General features: G+C 31.6%; 1 protein-coding gene and 1 long non-coding RNA gene across 4 annotated transcripts in view; one reads left to right on the top strand and one right to left on the bottom strand.

Moving 5' to 3' along the window:
* nrv1 (nervana 1) overlaps positions 1-14,513 on the top strand; it is a 47,489-nt gene that overhangs the window by 16,286 nt on the left and 16,690 nt on the right. The window lies entirely within an intron of this gene.
* On the bottom strand, positions 626-4,558 carry LOC141393566 (uncharacterized). The gene is made up of 3 exons (XR_012410121.1): positions 2,339-4,558; positions 1,571-2,180; positions 626-1,479 (listed from the first exon to the last, which is right to left on the bottom strand). It is a non-coding gene; the product is annotated as an uncharacterized lncRNA (long non-coding RNA).

Genomic DNA, 14,513 nt, shown 5'->3' with positions numbered 1-14,513 from the left:
TACACACAAAATAAAATGAAGGTGAAAATGGGAAAACAAATTATTCAATGGATTTTAGATTAGAAATGAGGTAATTTAAATAGGAAAAATTTGTTTACTAATGAAAGGGAGTGTTGCAAAACAAAATATGTGCTATTTTGATAGTTATCCATAAAATTGTAATTGAAGAAAATTTCGTTAAAATTTTTTCAAACGAATAATAAAATTTTACGAATTTAATTTCTCCATAATTTTGTTTTGGTATGACAAACTATCTCTATACCAGATAAGCCAAAATAACTACACCCTAAAATAAAAGTATATGACATTGATCTAATTTTATTTGTTGACACTAGATAATAATGTTTACTTAATTTAATAGATACAGTTATAATGACAAGGGCGTACATGTCTATCGACATGATTTTGTATATCGACATGATTTTGTTATATAATATTCTCGAAAAGCTCTCATCAAAGTAGAATTGAAGCCTTTTACGAATTTAATACAATATATGGCATGCGTAAAACCAATATTGACAATTCACCTATAACTATGCACCAAAATTGTAAAATTCACAATTCACCTAAAACTATGCATCAAAATTATACAACTTTTCTGCTGTCTACTTTCATCGATCATCATGGATATGTGTGATATTTTCAAATCTTTCAAGGTGAGAAGGGAGACTTTTCTCACATAAATGAGTGCACGCCGATCCATATTAGCTCAGTAAAATGGGTCTTAAGACACCACTTGTAAACAAGTTTTTTTTTCAATTCTAATTTAATTTAATTCTCAGAGTCGAAGTTCTTATAGGGGTCCACCTATCCTGGGGTCGGACACAAACACTAGCAATGTATCAAAAAATTGTCCAAATCTTGCAATATTTTCATCTGACTATCTCACCCGGCCCAATCATACATCGGGTTCATTCATTGATGTGTCCAAGTATGGCCTTTTTTGGAGTACATCAATAGACTTCAAATCATATCACAGAGTTTTGAAACTAGTTATCGACATGGGTTACTTTAGAGAAAGGGTAACAAGTGCCTTCCCCAATTTTGCTAAAATCAATTTAGTTCGCCTTCAGGGCAAAATAAGACTGGGAGTTACAGAAATTTGTCCGGGACAGAAATGTGTTACTTGAAGAGATAGACTTAACTGTTAGTAATTTAGAATCAGTCTTTAGTAATGCTATCGACTCCTTAGTTCCCAAAGAAAGTGCTAAAAACGTGTCCCTAGATGAGCTTCCACCAAAACATGGATTTTTTAATAAATATTTTTTTGTGAGGCCTTCAAACCAACTTCAGTCAAAAAACGTAATTTTTTTTAAAGAATATTTTTTGATCCCCCTTCATTCACAAAACGTGGATATTTTAAAAAATATTTTTTGGCCCAACATCTTCACAAAACGCGAATTTTTTAAAAAAATATTTGTTGACACACCTTTTGTCACAAAACGTGGATTTTTTAACGAATATTGTTTGACCCCCCTTCTGTCACAAAACGTGGATTTTTTAAAGAATATTGTTTGACCCACCTTCACTCACAAAACGTGGATTTTTTAAAGAATATTGTTTGACCCACCTTCACTCACAAAACGTGGATTTTTTAAAGACTATATTTGACCCACTTTCTGTCACAAAACGTAGATTTTTTAAAGAATATTTTTTGATCCGCCTTCTGTCACAAACCGGGGATTTTTTAAAGAATATTTTTTGACCCACCTTCACTCACAAAACGTGGATTTTTTAAAGAATATTTTTTGACCCACCTTCACTTACAAAACGCGGATTTTTTAAAGAATATTTTTTGACCCACCTTCACTTACAAAACGTGGATTTTTTAAAGAATATTTTTTGACCCACCTTCACTTACAAAACGTGGATTTTTTAAAGAATATTTTTTGACCCACCTTCACTTACAAAACGTGGATTTTTTAAAGAATATTTTTTGACCCACCTTCACTTACAAAACGTGGATTTTTTAAAGAATATTTTTTGACCCACCTTCACTTACAAAACGTGGATTTTTTAAAGAATATTTTTTGACCCACCTTCACTTACAAAACGTGGATTTTTTAAAGAATATTTTTTGACCCACCTTCACTTACAAAACGTGGATTTTTTAAAGAATATTTTTTGACCCACCTTCACTTACAAAACGTGGATTTTTTAAAGAATATTTTTTGACCCACCTTCACTTACAAAACGTGGATTTTTTTAAAGAATATTTTTTGACCCACCTTCACTTACAAAACGTGGATTTTTTAAAGAATTTTTTTCAAAAACAGTGGGTTTTTTTAAGAATTTTTTCAAAAACAGTGGGTTTTTTAAAAAATATTTTTTGACCCACCTTCACTTACAAAACCTGAATTTTTAAAGAATATTTTTTGACCCACCTTCAGTTACAACACCTGGATTTTTTAAAGAATATTTTTTGACCCACCTTCACTCACAAAACATGGATTTTTTAAAGAATATTTTTGACCCACATTCAGTTACAAAACGTAGATTTAAAAAAAAAAAAAATTTTGACCAATCTTCACTCACAAAACGTGGGTTTTTTAAAGAATTTTTTTTTTACAAGGGCAAGAACTTAAAAGTTAAAGTTGCATAACGTCTTTCTACAGAAGAACCAGTTCGAGCTGGGTTTTTGTGAGTGATATGCCTGCCCGGAAGCCACTGTGGTGCAGTGATGTACGTCCAGCTTACAGTTAGAAGTTCCGCGGTTCAATCCCTGACCAGTACATCAAAATTTTTGGATGTGACAAATCCCCTCAGTTTAATGCTGGCTTACATTTCCTCAGTATGTCAGCCATGAAATACTTCTCTACAAGTGGTGTTGTAAGACACGCCATTCGGAATCGGCGATAAACAGTAGGTCCCATATAATTGCACAAGATGAATCCGTGTGCACTCATTGATATGAAAGAAGTCTCCCTTGTCCCTTCGGAGATGTTGTGGGAACATATGCCTGAACTTTTTCGAGAAGACCTGCCTCTTCTATACGCCAACGCTGAGATATTGGCGATATCTGGCCCAAGAGCAAACACTATGGCTTCTCGCTTTAACGCTTGGCTTGAGGACTTCCATAGATATTTTACTAGGTTGGGCCTTAAGCAAATGCTCATTTATCGTGTTTAGGGGCAAACTTCAGGTCGTATATCCGACTTTTTTCTCATTCTACCCAATATTAAAAAAGGCGGTGAAATTAACCTAGTCAATGACAAAATCCGGTACTTGGCAGTAGTTTTTCTGCGAAAATTGTGAGTTTATTATTATTTCTTTGCATACCAAGGTGCACTTCGGCACAATGGTGATCTTCCTAATGGAATAAAGCCCCTGATCTACAAACAGGTGATCTTCTACGCCTTCCTGTGGGCATCTTATGATGAAGCAAGTTTGGAACGAATCGAATTTTAGAGCACAAAGTCTAAATAACAATCTGGTTGAAGATTCCTTCCCTGCATTGTCCGTACGGCGTAGTAGATAACCTACGAACCATTTTACAAATAGGTCTAAAGAGGAGATAAAAAACCAACATGGGATAAATAATTTCTGAGGTCGGATATGGGGAATATGTATGTATCCACACATACACATCACAGCAATTTCTATGTTATTTCTATTACAGTCTGTTGACACTTTTACTAATGACATTATTCTTATCAATAGTTTGGCTAAATGCCAATAACGTAATGCCTGGGACGTCAATGTTGATGGTGCTATATTTTATTTATTTCTGACCTCATATGGCATATGGTTAAATTTGTTTTTAGCAAAAAAAAAATATTATTAAAAAGAATGGCAAGTTGCTAAAAGCAATAACCAATATTTGTGGTTCAATCTTTATCACAGTCTTTTTGTTGTCACTCAGTGTAAATGCGTCAATACTAATTTTGTTTTTATTTAAAATAAAAATAAAACGTCACAGTTTCCAGGTATTTTATCTAAAAATTAAATTTTATTCACAAAATACACACATGTCTGAGAATTTTTTGGTGGCATGGCCGTTCAAGACGTCATAAATGTCGTCAAACTACTTGAACAAACTTCAAGTGTGATCAGCTAAGATTAATATTTTGGTTTTTTATTTATTATTAAAATAAAAAAACTGATTTGCCTGGCTGTCATTTACTTCAGCCAGCCAATCAATCAACAACAACGTAACACCTATGATTTTTGAAAAGCATTGACAAAAAAACGGTTGGGTGTGATAAGTTATCTTGCCAAAAACCGAACACTTAACTTAAATTATCAACAACTGATTTTGCTGGGCTAAAATGAAAATAAAAACAAAACCCAACCAAGCGACCAACCTCGTTATTATCACAGCCATGATCGTAAGAGCCCAGTTGTTCTTGATGGTCGAAAATTGATAAGACAAATACTACTTGAGCTGTTATATATGCCCATTTTATTACACTCAAGAGCATTTATGGGGCCCCGGCGGGCTAAAAACTACGTGCGTGTGAAGAATATGGCCTTAAGACAAACAAGCAAGCAACAAAAAGAATATTTTTAAACAACAACAGAAAAATAACAAATCTGAAAAGCAAAAAAATAATAAAAACAATATTCAAAAGCGTGTATCTATGGCCACATGCGGAATTTTTTTTTTTTTTTTTTTTGTAAAACAAAAAAATGCACAAACATTTAATGAACTCTTTCGCCTGCTTTGTTATATTACGCTTTCTAATCAGTTTGCAGCACACTTGAAGAATATTCAAGGCAACACGCTGTAGAATTTCCCATTCCTATATAGATTGTGGTGATTTTGATTTCTCCAATAGCGGTTAGTTGTTGTTGCTGCTGCTGGTGGTATTGACAAGTCATATTTTGAGGTTTTACCCGCGACTTGTGATTAGTAACAAATAATATTGTTCGTTCGCAGGCTATTTATCACGTTACAATAATTAGAACGGCTAATATGTAAATAATTGTGTGTATACCACCACCAACAACCACACTGTTGTGATAAATATAAATAAATAAATAAATTTTATATGATGCTCCGAGTATGTGTTAACACCTCATAATGGTGTATATTTATTTGTGGTCCCTTCTAATTAGTTTGATAAATATTGATTTATATTTTTTCATGTCTACGAACAAATAATAGACAAATTGTCCATAATAATATTTACATACATGAAATATTTTTAATGCTTATTTAGATGTTAATAATCGAACACATACTCATATTTACATACATCCAAATTTTAGGTGGGGATAACAAGGAATATACAATTATTGTTGAGGTTTAGCGTTTTGCTTCTAAGAATAATAATTAAAATTGTGATTAATAATTTTAATACTGACTTATTTGTAATCTAAATATATTCTCTTTTTTTGAGAATTGACGGTCATAAATCACTCAAAATTACAATAAGTACAAATGTGCTAGTTAAATGTTAACTGCGTGTATTCTCAAGACCATGCTAACCAAATAATTCCAATAATCTTTTTCATCAAAACCCACATTGGGCGCCAAAGTTACTTTTATGCAGCAATTGGCACACAACAACAACAATTTGAGCAAATACTGTTGTCAATGCATGGTTTCTTATATTATCTAAATTTCGTGAGTGGAGAGAAGCTCTCTTTGTTTCCTCGCGAGTAAAGAGCTGCCGAATGATGCTTTTATGGCTGTTCTAAGCAAAGTTCGATTACACTATGCAACACTGACAATGCAAACAACTTCTAGTATGCATTTTTTGAAAATACATATTTATACTACAAAAACCCTAGTAGGATTTTGTCCTATCAGATCCAGTTCGGATTTTATGGCCTCATCTAAACCGGGCTTAATCTACACTTTTTGCATTTATCAGACCTTTATCTCTGAACCGAATAGGAATTTGGCCTTGCTGTCTTTAGCAATATTGTAGCTTTAAAATAGTAGAACTTATCTTTTGAAAAAACCACATAAGAAAAACTCCATCTAGGGCATCAAAATCTATAAAATATAGAACATTTTCCATAATTCCTGAAATTCTGGTCAGTATCGGCTAAACTATTGGGAGTTGAACCACGTAACCTCTTGCAAAAATCTTCCTAATAAAGTTCTCAACAATTCTTTAGAACATTCTGAAACTCTAAAATGCTTACTTCATGTTGTTTCAGCGGTATTTTGCATCATATCTTTTACAAAACGTATTTCAAACACAGTTCACACCAACAGTGTATTCTCGCATTTCGGATTTCACTATATTATTGACATTTTTATTAAATCGTCGTTGAAAAATGTACTGAAAACAACGGCATTGAGGCATTTTACAACAATGACATGGTCTGAAGAGTTGTGTATTACGTTCCAGGGAATATTTTTCCAAAAGAAAATATTCAGAAAAAATTAAAGATTTTTTGCATATATTTTGAAATTTGAGGCAATAAATGTAGTTGTTCGAGTTCATTATTTGTCCAAATATTGTATTCTTGTCCTTATCTACAAATTTGCTGCAGAGGTCAGAAGAAGATTCGCATTGGTTTCAGAGATATAGCCCCGAATTTCTTTAAAAAAATCAATATTTAACCATGTTTAGATGGGGCCATAAAATCCGAGCTGGATCTGACACAACAAAACCCAACTAGGGTTTCTTGTCGTTTGGGTCTGTACTTTCAAAAAATCCTCAGTTCGAATTGTTTGCACAAGATCACCTTAAAAATGTTGCACAGTGTTATTACAATATATTAACGAAATTTTTTCAATGTCCTCTTCATTAAAAGAATGAAGGATATTTAGAGATCTAGTCCCTCAAAGTTATGTATTTCCGATACCCACACTGGGCGCTAAGGTCTGAAAAATTCAGCTTTAGATTTGTATTAGAATTATTCAGAATTTGAAGTATACAATAAGAGCTTTTTCGTAAAATTATTTTGAATATAGCAAAAACCAGCTCACATTGGGAGCCAAAATTTTAAAATATGAAGATGGTTAGTATAAAAAATATGACCTGAAATCTTGGCAATGGAGTAAGCGCAACACTTTGGGCGCCAATGTTATTTTTACGTCTGCTTTAAACTATGTTAAGACATTACAACACATTGACCATACTTTTCCATGTGCTCTTCATTGAGTAAAAACTGAAAAAAAAAAACTTAGAGAACTAGTTTCTCAAAGTTAATTTAAAATAGTTTACACACATCCACATTGGGCGCCAACGTTTTTCATTATGAGGCTAAAAAGGAAAATGTTCCGTAAAATTTAAGGAACGCACATTGGGCGTCAATGCCAATAAAATAGATTCTTTGGATAAGTAGTGAAAACCAAGATTTATTTGTGTTTGGTATATAAAAATATGACCTTAAATAATGGCAATGGAATACACAAATATCCTCTTTGGGCGCCAAATATCCTCTTTGGCTGCTCTAACTAATGTTCGTGCATTCATTTGGCAGAAACCGGAAAATACTTTGAACAAAACTAGTTACTCAAAGTATTTTTTTGTTAATAGAGTTTACACATACCCACATTGGGCGCCAACGTTGTTATATTATGAGACTAAAGAACTTAAAATTTCGTAATGAGATGCTTAAAGGCCTCGACACATAAGAAGCATGACATTCTTGCTGAAGTAATACCTCATAAAATACTAAAGACCAAGTTCGACCTAATAAAAAGATTTCAGAATCACATTTGAATTAGGTCGAACTTGGTCTTTAGGAATTTACCAGATATGACTTAAGCAAGAATGCCATGCTTCTTATGGGTCGAGTCCTTAAGAATTTGAACAATAATTTTCAAAAATTTATTTGAATAGAACTTAAACAAGCCCAGATTGGGCGTCATACATAGATGGTCTGTCGGAAATTATGACGTATATGACATACGTCAGAAACGTCGTAAACCTTCCCAAAAAACATGGTTTTTTACAGCATAACCAATAGAATTGTTTAACCTAAAAATCGTTGTATTTCATTACAACAAAACTCATTTTATAATTTCTTTTGTGATTCCGTTTATAAAAAAGGAACAAATGTAAAAAGAGGTCATTGAAAAAATATACATTTTATGTATATTTTTATATTATATGGACATTATTGTTTGTTTATTATTTCAGAAGCAAATACTTTGAATCACACATAGTGTTCAGAATGTATTGTAGATGGCTTGCTAAGTGCCTAATCCAATTTGTTCGTTCAATCATTTCAGTTATTTTATAAAATAAAATATTAAAAAAATGTCTTTAAATTTCCAAAAAAAGGTACGTTTACTCTTCAGAAACAAAGACAGGCTTTTCGAATTAGAATTAATTGAAAAATATGGTGGCAACATAATTTTTTTTGAGGTTTATGACGTTTACTACTTTTTATACGTTTTCTACGGGTATATGACGTTTTCGACGTTTACAACTTTCTGACCGTCGAAAACCTAAAAAATCATCATACAGACCATCTCTGGCGTCATATCAATTTTATTATGTAAATGGATCAAATATACAGTGAAAACGTTGGGCGCCAGATGTAAGATGTGATAATGGTCGATATTTAATCGGCATAACTACCATTATCACATCTTACAACGTAACAAAAAATAGTTATTTTTAATGAAAAGACAATTTAATATATAAAATTAATAGAGAAAAGAAAGGCGATTTCATATATATAAAATTAAATATATAAAAAAGTATTCTTAAAAGACATCAACAAACACTTCTATGATTTTCCGATGACCCTGCCAATAACATACTTCTATATATTGTTATATTTGTTTTCATTTTATCACCTTTTGGACACAAGTTCAATCTTTCCGAGAGTCTCTTATACATAATAATTTATAGTTGGTACTCTATACTCATTGATTTTATTCGGAAGTTAAAATTTTTCACATTTCTGATGGGGTCCTTGAAACATTTTGAGATATCAAATTTATTAATAAATTGATGATACTTTAACTCAAGTGAAATATATTTCAACAGATAGTAAAAGTAAATTAAAAAAAAAATATTGAAAGTATAAAATTAAAAGAAAATAACCTAGAACAATAAGTTCCCACATTGGATGTCAAAGCCGGCATTATGCTATTCTAAATAAGTTATTAATAAATAGAACATTTGTTTTTAATATTTGTTCATATACGCAAACCCACATTGGGCGCCAATGCTAAAAAATGCACTACTCCCACAAACATACCATCACGAATATGGAGAGATTCAATTACCACCAATACCACTTACAGAGAAACTGAAATACTCAGGATATGAAGCTAATTAGTTGAGACTTTCACTTTATATATAACCGGATTTAAAAAACCCACTGGGTTTTAAATGTCAATTCCATTGGGTATACGTCAAATAAATCCTCATAAAGAAGGTTAACCCTCCAAAAATCTATAATATAAACACGCTATTATATTGAAACATTACTTGAGGTTTTCAATGGTGAGGATCTTTGCTAATGAAAGTGTGGATATTTTCCTCGATAGGTGGCGTTTATTGAATTAGCACAGCTCTGTGGATATATAATGCAATATGTGAAATATTTTAGATAGAGTCCTATAGGTTTGATTTAAATACAGTTTCTAAAAATTTCAGAAAAAATCCTGTTTAGATTTATAATTAACTTAACTTTAACGACTAATTAGTTGAGTCTTTCACTGGTGAGGATCTCTGCTAAAGAAAGTGAGATTATTTTCCTCGATAGGTGGCGTTTACCGAATTAACAGAAATGTGGTGACATATTGCGATCTGTGAAATAGTTTAGACTGAGTTCTGCGGGTTATTTGCGGTCCTTGTAACAAGAATTTCAGAAATGTTAGAAAAGTATACCGTGAGTTGAATAAAAACCAAAAGTACTTTCCAAAATTACGTTCTAAACTGATTGGACTTGGGTGGGTTTATAGCCGATTTTATGTGAAATCATTTGCTCGTAAAAATGTTGCAAACTCGAGAAAGAAATCAGTGATATTTTCAATATTTAATTTTTTGTCATAATCAAAATCCAATATTGGTATCAGTAGTGGAATTCTCTAACTCCATTTTTGAGTTACCGACAAAAATCGACAGAATTAAAATGCTTATAATTTCGGCAATTAAGGTTTTTTTTTGGAGATGGCCAAAATGTAGTAGTCGTTAAGTCCTACCGATATCAAGAATTCTGTCAACTTTAGTTAAAACTTTTCATTCATAATTTTGTGTTTTAATTTTACTGATTTTTTCGGTAACTCAAAATTAGTTACAGAATTCCACTACAGAACTGCACATTACCGACATTAAAGTCCATTAACCAAAGGTCGATTTTATATTTCTCTTTAAAAATATTTTGAAGACGTTCACGAACGTGAATGGTATAACATGCTAAAATGACTGAACAGACGTTGAATTTGTTTGAGTCCGCGAACGTGTTAAAATAGAGTTTTATGAGGCCAGAATTTCCTACATTGCTTGAACAATTCAATTCCTCGCGGCAATGTCCTTTCTTTTTAGCCTCTTGCTATTAACTTTCTCGTCCACTCTAATTATATTTCCATAAACCATCCATCAGCAAATCAAGTTTTCAATCTTTTCCTTACGTTGTTTTTTTTTTATATCCTGTAACGCCAAATGAAATCAATACCTAATGTTTGCATTTCCAAATCAAATCATTAATTTTAAAATGCCAAACGCTACTTTAACAACCATTCAAAACAATTAACAAGTCATAACAATACAGTGTAAAGTTCAAGCAAATGTTGTTTATTGTGTGGATACATAGAATTTCCAGTGTCGAATAAAAATAGAAACAACAAAGCACAGGTGTCATCAACAATGTCCCCAAAGACCAAGGAAGTATAATGATGTGTCATAAAACCTGGTCGGTCATGGCAAGCAAACATATCAAAAAACTAAAGGATGACGTTTAAGAAGGCGTTGTCCTGTTTGTTTGTATTTCACGCTAACAGTTAAATAGCCAGCCCTAAGGGATATAAAAACGTTTCAATGTTAGGTTTCGGTGTTGATTTAATGTCCACCATAAGCGCAGCGAAGATAGCATAAAATTACCCATTCCCTTAAATATTTTTGGAATTTAGATAGTTGTTTATGATAGGTCAAACAGGCCAAAGCAATTAAAAAAGCTATGATGTCATAGCTCGACATTAAACAGCATATGCAAGGATACCATACAGAGCCAGGTGGGTTAGGGGCTTGGCTGCCGTCCTAGGTTAGTTAATTCCATCGTGTCTATGACAAAATATAAATGAAATCATCTTCCGTACATTTGTGTCTACATATCTACATATTTAAGTGGCATTGACAGGTTCGTTAGGGGAGAGTGAACCATAATTACTAGACATCGGATTTTGCATATTTTTCAAAAATTCAAATAGAAAAATTCTGATAATTTTGAATGATCTAAAATTTTTTTTGTTATATTTGTTCATAATATTATAAAATAGCTAAAATAATTGCAATTTTTTTATTTGAGTTTTTGAAAAATATGCAAAATCGGATGTCTAATAATTACGTACATGCATATACATAATACGCCAAGGAGATTTAGGTGTTTTACTTTATGTTAAACCTTTGACAAATTCAAATTTTTGGAAAAAAATATTTTTAGATTTGAGAATGTGTATTTCTCAGTATACTTTTGATGTTAGTTATTAAATTTGCCTTTCCAAAAAGGATGACGAATTCTGTTTTGGTTTTCAAAATATTCAGACTTACTCCCAGAGTCGCTTTTTTATTTTATTAATACAACTTTTATTTATTAGTAAGAAAAAATTGGCATTGTTCACCAAGTGGTAATATTAAGGACTTCAGATCCTTATAAATACCCTTGCTTTTTTTATTTGTCTCCTGGGTATAGACAACTGTTCACTCAAATAAGTAAGTGTCCAAAGAAACACTCTCATTGAAAATTGCTTTGGCAATTTCCTCCATTTTTGCTCGTATTATATTAGTCCCTGTTTCACGAACCAAATCTCCTTATTAAACAAAATCGTTCTTTCTACAAAGTCCTGTGATGTTGCTGCTTTGAAATCATTCGCTAACACTCTTTTGACTCTTTTGTTCACTTATTCACATGACTGTTAACTACTACCATTTTGTTATTGACAATTTCTAATTGGAAATTAATTCTAGTCGATATCATTTAGCATATTAAGGCCAAAACAAAAAAAACAGTTAATGATGTTCACACAATATTTTAATCATTCTCCGAAAAATAAAAACACAACAAACAAAAAATAGAACATCCATTATTAATTGTCGCTTAATCATTGAATAAATTAAAGCCCCAAACTAAAATTAAGCCGAAACAAAAAAACAAACATTTAATGCTTAACCAGTAGCAAAGGCCAAAAAATAATAGAGAAATGAGAGACAAACAATTAACCAACAATAATAGCCAGTTCAAGTAAACACCCAGCCAAGCTTGACGATTGCTCAAACTGTGATCGTCAGCAGAGATTAAATGTGGGAATTTGCACAAATTGAATGTGGATTCTATATGGCATGTTATCAGTGAAATCGAACTAGAATGGTTAAATACAAATCTAAGCAAATTGTTTATTTCCTTTGAAACGATTTCAATTAATTTACATATATTTTTTGAGAAATTATTTTTTGTTATTTCTTTAAGCCCTTTCTTCTGCCCGGCAGCAACGGGTTGGTTAGCTGCTTGTCTCATTTAAATTGGAATATTTAATCTTTGTTTTGAAGCTATCAAACCAGTTTTCTTTTGTGAATATGTAAACAAGCCTTTAGCGATTAACGATCAATAATTTCAAGTCAGTTTAATTTGATTTCAAACTAATGATGCTGCTTGGGATTTAGTTTGTTTGTTTTTTTCTGTTTTCTTTGTCACCGTTTCTAATTTGACAATCTCACAAACGACAAATGAAATAAACCTTTAGGGGATTTTTCGAAACAAATTTAAAAAAAAAAACTTTATAAAACATATTCATTTCATTTGGAGTCCACCATACAGCTGTTTTTTGTTTGGTGCAGACAAATTTTTGTTATTGTGGGGATTTTATGTGTTTTGTGTTGTTGTTGCCGCTGCAGCTATTGATATCACATTCAATTTGTTTACCTGATTTTAAGTACACAGTGGCTCCACCAAAGAGAAATGAAACGAAATAACAAGACTTGAATACACTGTACAACAAAATTGAATTTTTTTTTAATTACAAGAAACCCCGCACAGATTATGAAAGAGGACCGAAAAAAAGAAGACACGTGTATCGGCGTTTTGAAAGTTTACGTCGGGAAGTACCCTGAATAGGCATGGCAAGTTCCGCCCATTTCTACAGGTTTTGAAATATTCGACATCATATTCCTTGAAATCCTTGCATTTTAGGTATAAAGTGTCTTTGGCAATATTACTGACAACAATGCGGGTATCTTTTTATGAAAAAATTAACCCTCATGCGAGTCACTAAAGGGGTCTTTTTGGTCTATTTTTTCAAAAAAGTTTAAAAACTCCTTTAAAATGAGATCGTATCAAATCAAAAAATTCTACAAAATTATTTATCATAAAATTTTACTATAGGTGCCTGAATACACCAAAACTCTAAATCGTACCTAAACGCCAGGAATCTGCCAAAAGTAAAATCACGTTTTAGGGTTAATGTTGTACTTAATCTGAGTTTATTACGTTTTGTCCCACAAAACTTCATTCTAGATAGAAGATGCCAAAGACAAAAATATTCTCCATATAATTTCAATATAAGTCACCAAATAAATGAAATATGTATTTACAATATATATCAAGAAAATATATACATCAAATTTGCCAACAAAACACCCAAATATTTTTGAATAAATTTGTTTTGTACTTTTTTCGGGTTGATGCATGAAAGTATCATGAAATTTAGTTTCAGACGAAAGTTGTTAAAAGAAGAAATATTCTACACAAAATTTCACTATAAGTCCCAGAACAAACTATATATCTAAATAAAATACTTTGTTAAGAAAATTACGTTACAAAATTAGATATTATAGGAAGAAATTATTTGTTAAACTTTTAGAATCTTAATTGAAATTTATTCCATACTTAGTCAAAATCTCCTAAAGTAATTCACTGTTTTGGGATTGTGTCAAAAGAAGAAATGTTCCAAATCAAATTTTAATATGAGTGTTTGAACACAAGAAATTAGTAGCTATAATATTTAACATCTCCAGAAGCTTTCGCTTTTCATATATGATTTAGGACCATATTCTACCGTTTTTATTCACATTTTCGTTATCTGCGGTAACAAAATACATTTTATTGATGTTTTTCATAACAAATTCTTTCAGAAGATTATGTGTGCTCGATCCAAACTGTTTTTTAAATATTGTTGGTGAATATATATAGGGAAAATATTGATAACTCAGATCGGACTTTGAAAAATTACGTATTTAAGTACTATAAACTAATATAACGTCATCAGGATAAGTCATAGGTTCCTGATATTGTATGTGATTATATCCTAACATCGATGATTTTGGCATGGTCCTAAATACTATAATGGTGGCAGCTACTCATGTTCTGACAAATTTGAATGATAAAATAAATGTTTGAGATGATGAGGAAAATAATGAAAATTAACGAAATTTTCA

This window comes from Musca autumnalis, unplaced genomic scaffold (assembly GCF_047663935.1).
Source record: "Musca autumnalis isolate F117 unplaced genomic scaffold, ASM4766393v1 scaffold_2, whole genome shotgun sequence".
Lineage (NCBI taxonomy): Eukaryota > Metazoa > Arthropoda > Insecta > Diptera > Muscidae > Musca > Musca autumnalis.
This window is presented reverse-complemented; position numbering and strand designations above follow the sequence as displayed.